The 11,231-nt window shown below is 40.6% G+C and overlaps 1 pseudogene; it reads left to right on the top strand.

Moving 5' to 3' along the window:
* The first annotated feature begins 1,721 nt into the window (after window positions 1-1,721).
* On the top strand, window positions 1,722-3,133 carry LOC113934178 (annotated as a pseudogene).
* Window positions 3,134-11,231: the final 8,098 nt, after the last annotated feature.

Here is an 11,231-nt window from a genome sequence, read left to right as displayed (position 1 = left end):
AAGATACTCTTAGAAATTAGGGGATAGGAAGCTCTCATTTACCTGAGGGCTTACTTAATTCAAGACTCTGGACTAGATAATTCATTCATCCATGTATTTTTTTAATTGATCATCAACTATTTATAAAAAACTCTGGTGGGCATTAAGGATACAACAATGAAAAATATCTGATTATGTCCCTAATGGATCAAGTGTCATGTAAGCAAAAGAGAAGTACAGTTGAAATGCGAGTTTTATTCACAGTAATTTACATGTGGCTGGCTGAAACTATAAGAAAGAATAAGTTCTTCCCTGCAGCCCCACAATTTGGAAAAAGTGTGTTGAGACTAACTCACAATGTCTATCTGATTTCAATTTCTGCACTAGACCACACTGCCTTCCACATGAAAACTCAGTGTCCTGCTGCTTCAAGAATATTCCCCTTCTTTCTGCTTTAACCATATAGGGTCAGTTTCTTGGATTTCTGACAATGTTTTTGTTTTGAAATTCCAATTATTCCTTAGTATGCCAAATTCCCCATCATATCGTCTAACTATATCCCTCTTTTTTGTTGTTTTTTGTTTTGTAATTTTGTAGTTTAGTTTTTTGTTTTTTAGTTTAGTTATTTAAATTCTATTAATTAGCATACTATGTAATATTAGTTTCAAGTGTAACTTTTAGTGATTCAGCACTTATGTACAATACCTGGTGCTCATCATAAGTGCACTCCTTAATCCCCATCATCTATTTAACTCATCCCCCCACCCACCTCCCCTTTGGTAACCATCAGTTTGTTCTCTATAGTTAAGAGTCTGTTTCTTGATTTGCCTCTCTTTTTTTTTTTCCCTTTGCTCATTTGTTTTGTTTCTTAAATCCCATATATGAGTGAAATTATAAGGTATTTGTCTTTCTCTGACTTATTTCACTCAGCATAATACTTTCTAGCTCTAAAACAAATTGTTTTTTTGCTGCAGTTGTTAGGTACATTGTTTTTTTTATTGTTATGTTAATCACCATACATTACATCATTAGTTTTTGATGTAGTGTTCCATGAGTCATTATTTGTGCATAACACGCAGTGCTCCACGCAGAATGTGCCCTCCCTAATACCTATCACCAGGCTAATTCATCCCCCCACCCCCCCTCCCCTCTAGAACCCTCAGTTTGTTCTTCAGAGTCCATCGTCTCTCATGGTTCATCTCCCCCTCCGATTTCCCCCCCTTCATACATTGTTTTATATATATATGTCACTTAGTTTAAGTATCAATCATGTTCAAATCTCCTATATCTGTACTTTTTTCTTTGTTTGTTCTATAAGGTACTGAAAAGGCATGTTAAAATCTCCCACTATGTTTGTGGGTTAGTCTATTATTGTTTAGTTGTGTCAAATTTTGTTTCTATACATTAAGGCCATATATTTGGGGACATGAATTTAGAATTACTATGATTTCCTGGGCAATTAAAACTTTTAACATTATGAAAAAAATAAAATAATAATGTATCAATGTTGACTCATCAATTGTAAGAAATATATCACACTAATACAATATGTTAATAAATGAGAAAACTATGAGGTGGGAAGGGAGTATGTGGGAATTCTCTGTACTTTCTGTGCAATTTTTTTTGTAAATCTAAACTGCCTTTAGCTCATTTCTGGCGGCTGTGCACTCTTTTCTCGGGACGGTAGAGGCCGTGTAGCATTGCCGTTACTCTGAGGAGAGAACAGTCAGTAGAGGGGTGCAAAAATGCAGAGCAATAAAACCTTTCACTTGGAGAAGTAAAACCATACTCCAAGGAAGCATCATCAGCATCACCCCCAGCAGCACCACCAGCAACAATAGCAGCAGCCACCACCGCCACCAATACCTACAAATGGGCAACAAGCCAGCAGTCAAAATGAAGGCCTATTGACTTGAAGAATTTTAGGAAACCAGGAGAGAAGACCTTCACCCAACATAGCTGGCTCTTTGTGGGCAATCTTCCTCCTGACATCACTGAGGAGGAGATGAGGAAACTATATGAGAAATACGGGAAGGCAGACGAAGTCTTCATTCATAAGGATAAGGGCTTTGGCTTTATCCACTTGGAAACATGAACTCTAGCAGAGACTGCCAAAGAAGAACTGGACAACATGCCACTCTGTGGAAAGCAGCTGCGTGTGCACTTTGCCTGCCATAGTGTATCCCTTACAGTCCAAAACCTTCTTCAGTATGTTTCCAATGAACTGCTGGAGGAAGCCTTTTCGGTGTTTGGCCAGGTGGAAAGGGTTGTAGTCATCGTGGATGATCGAGGAAGGCCCTCAGGAAAAGGCATTGTTGAATTCTCAGGGAAGCCAGCTGCTCAGAAAGCTCTGGACAGGTGCAGTGAAGGCTCCTTCCTGCTAACCACATTTCCTTGGCCTGTGACTGTGGAGCCCATGGACCAGTTGGATGATGAAGAGGGACTTCCAGAGAAGTTGGTTATAAAGAACCAGCAATTTCACAAGGAGCAAGAGCAGCCACCCAGATTTGCACAGCCTGGCTCCTTTGAGTATGAGTATGCCATGCACTGGAAGGCACTCAATGAGATGGAGAAGCAGCAGCAGGACCAAGTGGACCACAACATCAAGGAAGCTGGCGAGAAGCTGGAGATGGAGATGGAGGCTGCTCGCCATGAGCACCAGGTCATGCTAATGAGACAGGATTTGATGAGGTGTCAAGAAGAACTTTGGAGGATGGAAGAGCTGCACAACTAAGAAGTGCAAAAACGAAAGCAACTGGAGCTCAGGCAGGAGGAGGAACGCAGGCGCTGTGAGGAAGAGATGCGGCGGCAACAGGAAGAAATGATGCAGCAACACCAGGAAGGATTCAAGGGAACATTCCCTGATGTGAGAGAACAGGAGATACGGATGGGCCAGATGGCTATGGGAGGTGCTATGGGCATAAACAACAGAGGCGCCATGACCCCTGCTCCAGTACCAGCTGGTACCCCAGCTCCTCCAGGACCTGCCACTATGATGCCAGATGGAACCTTGGGAATGACCCCACCAACAACTGAACGCTTTGGCCAAGCTTCTACAATGGAAGGAATTGGGGCAATTGGTGGAACCCCTCCTGCATTCAACCGTGCAGCTCCTGGAGCTGAATATGCTCCAAACAAACATCGCCAAGACTAATAAAAATTTCAATGTCTAGTTTCCCAAAAACCCTTAAGAGAAGGACCCTTTTTGGACTAGCCAGAATTCTGCCCTGGAAAAGTGTTAGGGATTCCTCCCAATAGTTAGGTCTTCCTTGCCTTTACTACTCTGAGGGAATTTGCTGGAGGCTGAGGGCAAGGGAGGGGTGATATTTAACAAATCAGTTCTGTGTGGTATATCATTTAACTAATTGATTTTGTGTGGTGCATTCCTGAAGTCTCATGTGATTGTTGAGGGCCTGTCAGGGGTGGAAACCAGGGCAAAATGGATCCAGTTAGAGCCCCCATTAATCTTGATCATTCCATTCTTTGTCCATCCTGTTCTATTTGGTTTCTCATTATACCCTCCAAACCCCAGAGACATGGCCACATACACCACAAAAACAAGCATCCCATTGTTCCATTCACTCGCAGGTGGGAATTCAGGCAAATGTCCACAGAGGTCACAGACAACATAAATACGGTTCTGTTACATCCCATATATTACCCCTTCATGTCCTAAGGAAGACATTTTCTCTTAGAGATTTTCATTTTAGTGTATCTTTAAAAAAAAATCTCGTGTTAAGTTGCCTCCATCTTTTTTTCTTGGGTTAGGACAACCCAGGAACAGCCCTTTTGTGTCTATGATGTTGCTGTTCACAGCTTTTCTTGACAGGCCTCGTACAATCTTGGGGACAAGGTTGCGGTGTGCTGAAGGTCGGAGAGTAGCTCTGAGCCTTGCCTCTCTTATGTAGTTATGCTGTGCATTTTTTTATTGGTGTACCATGTTTGATTTGTCCCTGATATCTTTGGAGTTTTTCTGAGAAATGGAGCAGTAATACAGCATCAGCTTATTAAAATATGTTTTAAGCCTTTAAAAAATAATAATAATAAAAGTATGGGGGGTGCCTGGGTGGCTCAGTCCTTAAACATCTGCCTTCAGCTCAGGTCATGATCCCAGACTCTTGGGAGCGAACCCCGCATCGGGCTCCTTGCTCAGCCAGGAGCCTGCTTCTCCCTCTCCCACTCCCCCTGCTTGTGTTCCCTCTCTCGCTGTGTCTCTGTCAAATAAATAAATAAAATCCTTAAAAAAAATAAAATATGGGACGCCAAAAAAAATACTTTCTAGCTCTATCCACATCATTGAAAATGACAAGATGACATTCTTTTTTTATGGCTGAGTAATATTCCATTTTATACCACCTCTTCTTTATCCAATAATTAGTCAATGGATACTTGAACTGCTTCTATAATTTGTCTATTTATAGCAGCATTATCTATAATAGGAAATATTTATTGAATGAAAGAATGAACACATGAGTGGAAACATTCCTCAGTTTGGACAGAGCTGGAATTTAACCAATCCTTCATGTTGGGCTCCTCATGTATATTCACATGAAAAAAAAAATGAGATTTTACGCAAATCTTATGCCATACACAAAACTCAACTCAAACTGGATTAAAGACTTAACTGTTAAGACCTGAAACCATAAAACTCCTAGAAGGAACATAGAGAAAACTCCTTGACATTGGTCTTGGCAATGACTTTTTTAGTAAGACACCAAAAGCAAGGATAACAAAAGCAAAAATAAGCGGGATTATATCAAATTAAAACATTTCTTCACAGCAAAGGAAACCATCAACAAAATGAAATTGCAACCTATGTAATGGGAAATGACATATTTACAAATCATATATCTGATGAGGGGTCAATATCCAAGACATACAAGGAACTCAAACAACTCAATAGCAAAAAACAAAACAAAACAAAAAAACCCACAAATAACTCAATTAAAAATGAGAAAATGGGGGCGCCTGGGTGGCTCAGTCGTTAAGCGTCTGCCTTCGGCTCAGGTCACTGATCCCAGGGTCCAGGGGTCAAGTCCCACATCGGGCTCCCTGCTCTGTGGGAAGCCTGCTTCTCCCTCTCCCATTCCCACTACCTGTGTTCCCTCTCTCGCTGTGTCTCTTTCTGTCAAATAAATAAAATCTTTTAAAAAAAAATGAGCAAATGGTACAGGAGTATTGAATCGCTATATTGTACACCTGAAACTAACACCACACTGTATGTTAACTAACTGGAATTTAAATAAAAAACAAATACACAAACAAAACAAAGCAAACAAACTCATAAATACAGGGAACAAACTTGGTTGCCAGAAGGGAGTGAGGTGGGGAGATGGACGAAGGGGATTAAGAGGACAAACTTTCAGTCATAAAATAAATGAGTCACGGTGGGGCACCTGGGTGGCTCAGTTGGTTGGGCGACTGCCTTCGGCTCAGGTCATGATCCTGGAGTCCTGGGATCGAGTCCCGCATCGGGCTCCCTGCTCAGCAGGGAGTCTGCTTCTCCCTCTGAACCTCTTCCCTCTTGTGCTCTCTGTCTCTCATTCTCTCTCTCTCAAATAAATAAAAATCTTTAAAAAAAATTTAAAAAATGAGTCATGGTGATGTACAGTACAGGATAGGGGAGACAGTCAGTAATATTGTAACAACTTTGTATGGTGGCAGATGGTAACTAGCCTTATTGTAGTGAGCACTTTGTAATGTATATAAACATCAAATCACCACGGTGTACACCTAAAACTAATATATTATATGTTAACCATACTTCCATTTAATAAATAAAATAGGATAAATGAGCAAAGGACCTGAATACTTTTCCAAAAAAAGGCATTCAAATGGCCAAAAAGTGCATAAAAAGGTGCTCAACATCACTAGTCATCAGGGAAATGTTATCACCACAAACAGTTATCAACTATTAGGATGGCTATTATTAAATTTTCAGCAAGAGGGAACAATTGCTGACAAGGATGTGGATTAAAGGAAACCTGGCACCTGCGGGTAGGAATGTCAACTGGTATAGCCATTATGAAAAACAGTATGGAAGTTCCTAATTATCATACCATCTCACTGATACACGGAATTTAAGAAACAAGGCAGAGGATCACAGCGGAAGAGAGGAAAAAATGAAACAAGACGAAACCAGAGAGGGAGACAAACCATAAGACACTCTTAATCTTAGGAAACAAACTGAGGGTTGCTGGAGGGAAGGAGGTGGGGGGATGAGGTGGCTGGGTGATGGACACTGGGGAGGGTATATGTTGTGGTGAGTGCTGGGTGTTGTGTAAGACTGATGGATCACAGACCTGTACCCCTGAAACAAATAATACATTATATGTTAATTTAAAAAATTAAAAAATTAAAAAAAATTAAAACTAGAACTACCATATCCAGCAATCCCATTCTTGGTTTACTCAAAGGAATTGAAATCAGGATCCCAAAGAGATACTCGCACTCCCATGTTCACTGCAGCATTACTCACAATAACCAAGATAAGGAAACAACCTAAATGTCCATTGATGGATAAAGAAAATGTGGTATATATGTACAGTGGAATATTATTGAGCCTTAAAATAGAAAGAATCCTATCACTTGTGACAACATGGATTGAGGAGGACATGCTAAGTGAAATAAGCCAGACACAGAAAAAAATTTTGCATGATCTCCCATATATGTGGACTCTAAAGTAGTCAAAACTCAGAGAAGCAGAGAGTAGAATGGTGGCTCCCAGGGGTTGAAGGGAGGGAGATGGGGGGCAGTGATCGTCAAAGAATACAAAGTTTCAGTTGTGCAAGATAAAGTTCTAAAGATCCACTACATAGCATAATGCCTATAACTAACAATACTATAATGTATACTTAAAATTTACTAAGAAGGGGGCGCCTGGGTGGCTCAGTTGGTTAAGCAACTGCCTTCGGCTCAGGTCATGATCCTGGAGTCCCGGGATTGAGTCCCACATCGGGCTCTCTGCTCAGCGGGGGGTCTGCTTCTCCCTCTGACCCTCTTCCCTCTCGTGCTCTCTGTCTCTCATTCTCTCTCTCTCTCAAAAAATAAATAAAATCTTTAAAAAAATTTACTAAGAAGGTAGTTCTTATGTTAAGTGCCCTTATCACAAATAATAATAGTAGTAGTAGTGGATGGGGTTAGAGGAAACTTTGGGAGGTAATAGATATGTTTATGGCTCTGATGGTGGTGATGGTTTCACAGGTGTAGATTTATCACTGAACTGTATATGTTAAATATGTAAAGCTTTTATATGTCAATGATACCTCAAAAATACTCAATAAAAAAATATAAAAGTGGTATCTACCTAATAGGGTTATTAGGAAAATAAAAATGAGTCAATACTTAAGAAATACATAGGGCACTGGGGCACCTGGTTGGTTCAGTTGGTTGAACATCTGACTTTGGCTTAGGTCATGATCTCAGAGTCCTGGGATCGAGTCCCAGTTTGGCCTCCCACTCAGTGAGGAGTCTGTTTGTCACTAGTGCGTGCACTCTCCCTCTCTCTCTCTCTCTAACAAATAAATAAAATCTTTTTTTTAAAAAAGCACATAGGGCAGTTCCCACACTAAGTACTTTTGTTTTATTATGTTCAGTTAGCCAACATATAGTACATCATTAATTTTTGATGTAATATTCAATGATTCATTAATTGTGTATTATAACACCCAGTGCTCATCACAACACGTGCCCTCAATACCCATCACCGAGTTACCCCATCCCCCCACCCACCTCCCTTCTGTAACCCTCAGTTTGTTTCCCAGAGTCCAGAGTCTCTTATGGGTGTCTCCTTCTCTGATTTCTTCCTATTTGGTTTTCCCTCCCCTTCCCCTATGGTCCTCCCTGCTATTCCTTAGGTTCCACATATGAGTGAAACCATACAATAATTGTCTTTCTCTGCTTGACTTATTTCACTTAGCATAATCCCCTCCAGTCCCATCCATGTCGATGCAAATGGTGGGTATTCAGCCTTTCTGATGGCTGAGTAATATTCCATTGTACATATGTACCATATCTTTATAAAAGTTTAAGGGGTGCCTGGGTGGCTCAGTCAGTTAAGTGTCTAATTTGGGCTCAGGTCATGATCCCAGGGTTATGAGATCAAGCCCCACATTGAGCTCCGTGATCAGCGAGCGGGGAGTCTGCTTCTCTCTCTCCCTTTGCCCCTCCCCCCACTGGTGCACGTGCGCGTGCGCTCTCTCTCTCTCAAATAAATCTTTTTTTTTTTTTAAGTTTATAGGGGCGCCTGGGTGGTTCAGTCAGTTAGGCGTCTGCCTTTGGCTCAGGTTGTGATCTCAGGGTCCTGGGATTGAGCCCTGCATCAGGCTCCCTGTTCAGTGGGGAGTCTGCTTGAGATTCTCTCTCCTTCCTCTCTGCCCTTCCCCCACAACTCATGTGCACGCTCGCTCTCTCTCTCTTTCAAATACATAAATAAAATCTTTTTTAAAAAGTATATAAAGGTTTGTGAATAAATGAAACAAATAAAAGACTGAAGGAAAACAGGGCAAAATGTTACTGTAGTCAACCATTCTGAGTGATGGGAACCTGGATTATTACTACTTTTTCTCTTTAGGCTTTTCTACTTTTTTATTTTTAATGACCAAAAATAAAAAATGAAGAAATACGATGATTGCTTATTGAGAAACTACTATCTTGGACAAGGTACTGGGGGGAGCCATATGTGGTAGAAACTGCCTCTTTTATATTCCATTGTATCTTCAGCATCTAGCACAATTCCTGGCATATAGCAGGCCTTCAGGAAATATTTATGAACTAACTGACTGATTGGAGCAAGCAGATATTAATAGGCATAAGTGCTGATCTCAAGGATTATATAGTCCTATGGGAGGCAGCTTAACCTAATAATGTGCTTTTAAAATTTCAATGTAATAAGAAACAGTTCCTATTTTGGGAAGCATGATTTATTTGAGAATTGTGATTCAGCACATGATTCCCAAAGCTTTTTCACTAGCATCATGAAAAAGCAAGAGAGTGTCAGGTTAAGAGCATGGAGTCAAGCAGATATTAAATAACCTCATGAGATGTTTCAAACTGATTCTGTCACTAACTAGCTGTGTTCAATTGGGCAGCCCACTTCACCTTTCTGATCTCAGACTCCTCATCTCTGAATTAAAGAAAATAAGACCACTTATTTCATAAAGGTGACCCAATAATTAAGTGAGATACTACATTTGCTTCATTTAGCCAAGTGCCTAGTATGGAGGAAGCACTCACTAAATTATTAATTTGTGGCTCTTTAAATTAATGTATAAGCAATAAGACAAAGAGATTGAGACACTGACTAGAGTGAAAGCATTAAAAGAGGACAAGACATTTTTCAAAGTGCTAGAACAAACAATCCTAAAATTTGTATGGAATTGGAAAAGACTCCGAATTGCCAAGGAAATGTTGAAAGAGAAAAACAAACCTGGGGGCATCAATTTCAAGCTATATTACAAAGCAGTGATCACCAAGACAGCATGGTACTGGCACAAAAACAGACACATAGACCAATGGAACAGAACAGAGCGCCCAGATATGGACCCTCAACTCTATGGTCAAATAATCTTTGACAGAGCAAGAAAAAACATGCAATGGAAAAAAGACAGTCTCTTCAATAAATGGTGCTGGGAAAATTGGACAGCCACATGCAGAAGAATGAAACTCGACCATTCTCTAACACCATACACAAAGATAAACTCTAAATGGATGAAAGACCTCAATGTGACACAGGAATCCATCAAAATCCTAGAAGAGAACATAGGCAGTAACCTCTCTGACATCGGCCACAAAAACTTCTTTCAAGATACATCTCCAAAGACGAGTGAAACAAAAGCAAAAATGAACTTTTGTGACTTCCTCAAGATTAAAAGCTTCTGCACAGCAAAGGCAACAGTCAACAAAACAAAGAGGCAACCCACAGAACGGGAGAGGATATTTGCAAATGACACTACAGATAAAGGGCTGGTATCCAAGATCTATAAAGAACTTCTCAAACTCAACACCCAAAAAACAAATAATCAAGTCAAAAAATGGGCAGAAGACATGAACAGACACTTCTCTGAATAAGACATACAAATGGCTAACAGACACATGAAAAAATGTTCATCATCATTAACCAACAGGGAAATTCAAATCAAAACCACACTGAGATACCACCTTACACCAGTTAGAATGGCAAAAATTGACAAGGCAAGAAATAACAAATGTTGGAGAGGTTGTGGAGAAAGGGGAACCCTCTTACACTGTTGGTGGGAATGCAAGTTGGTACAGCCACTTTGGAAAACAGTGTGGAGGTGCCTCAAAAAATTAAAAATAGAGCTACCCTATGACCCAGCAATTGCACTCCTGGGTATTCACCCCAAAGATACAGATGTAGTGAAAAGAAGGGCCATATGCACCCCAATGTTCATAGCAGCAATGTCCGCAATATCCAAACTGTGGAAAGAGCCGAGATGCCCTTCGACAGATGACTGGATGAAGAAGATGTGGCCCATATATACAATGGACTATTACTCAGCCATCAGAAAGGATGAATACCCAACTTTTACATCAACATGGATGGGACTGGAGGAGATTATGCTAAGTGAAATAAGTCAAGCAGACAAAGTCAATTATCATAGGGTTTCACTTATTTGTGGAACGTAAGGACTAGCAGGGAGGACATTAGGAGAAGGAAGGGGAAAGTGAAGGGGGGGAAATCAGAAGGAGAGATGAACCATGAGAGACTGTGGACGCTGAGAAACAAACTGAGGGTTTTAGAGGGGAGGGGGTGGGGGGATGGGTTAGCCCGGTGATGGGTATTAAGGAGGGCACATACTGCATGGTGCACTGGGTGTTATACAAAAACAATGAATCGTGGATCACTACATCAAAAACTAATGATGTATTATATGGTGACTAACGTAACATAATAAAATAAAATTTTTAAAAAAGAGGACATGAAAAGACAGACCCATTCCAACTGGTAGTCATCAAGCAAAGTGTCCTGGAAGAGGCTGAATTCAAGCCTTGCAGGTTAGGTATAGCAGATGAGGGAGAGTATAAACAAAGGTGTGATAGTATAAATGGATAAAGGGGCAATAAATCATGAAAAATGGGATATTCTTGGGTGATGGTTATCCTGGGAGACAGGGGGGTTTGAGTCCTAATTTGGGAATTCTGCAATACACACAAAGCGAAATGCTCCAAATAACCAGGAACTCGGGATTTCATAAAACATAAAATATATTCACCTGGTGGTTTCCCTGAGT

Source organism: Zalophus californianus, chromosome 13, assembly GCF_009762305.2.
Source record: "Zalophus californianus isolate mZalCal1 chromosome 13, mZalCal1.pri.v2, whole genome shotgun sequence".
NCBI classification, from domain to species: Eukaryota; Metazoa; Chordata; class Mammalia; order Carnivora; family Otariidae; genus Zalophus; species Zalophus californianus.
Note: the sequence above shows the minus strand (reverse complement) of the source record. Positions and strands in the feature narration are given on the sequence as shown.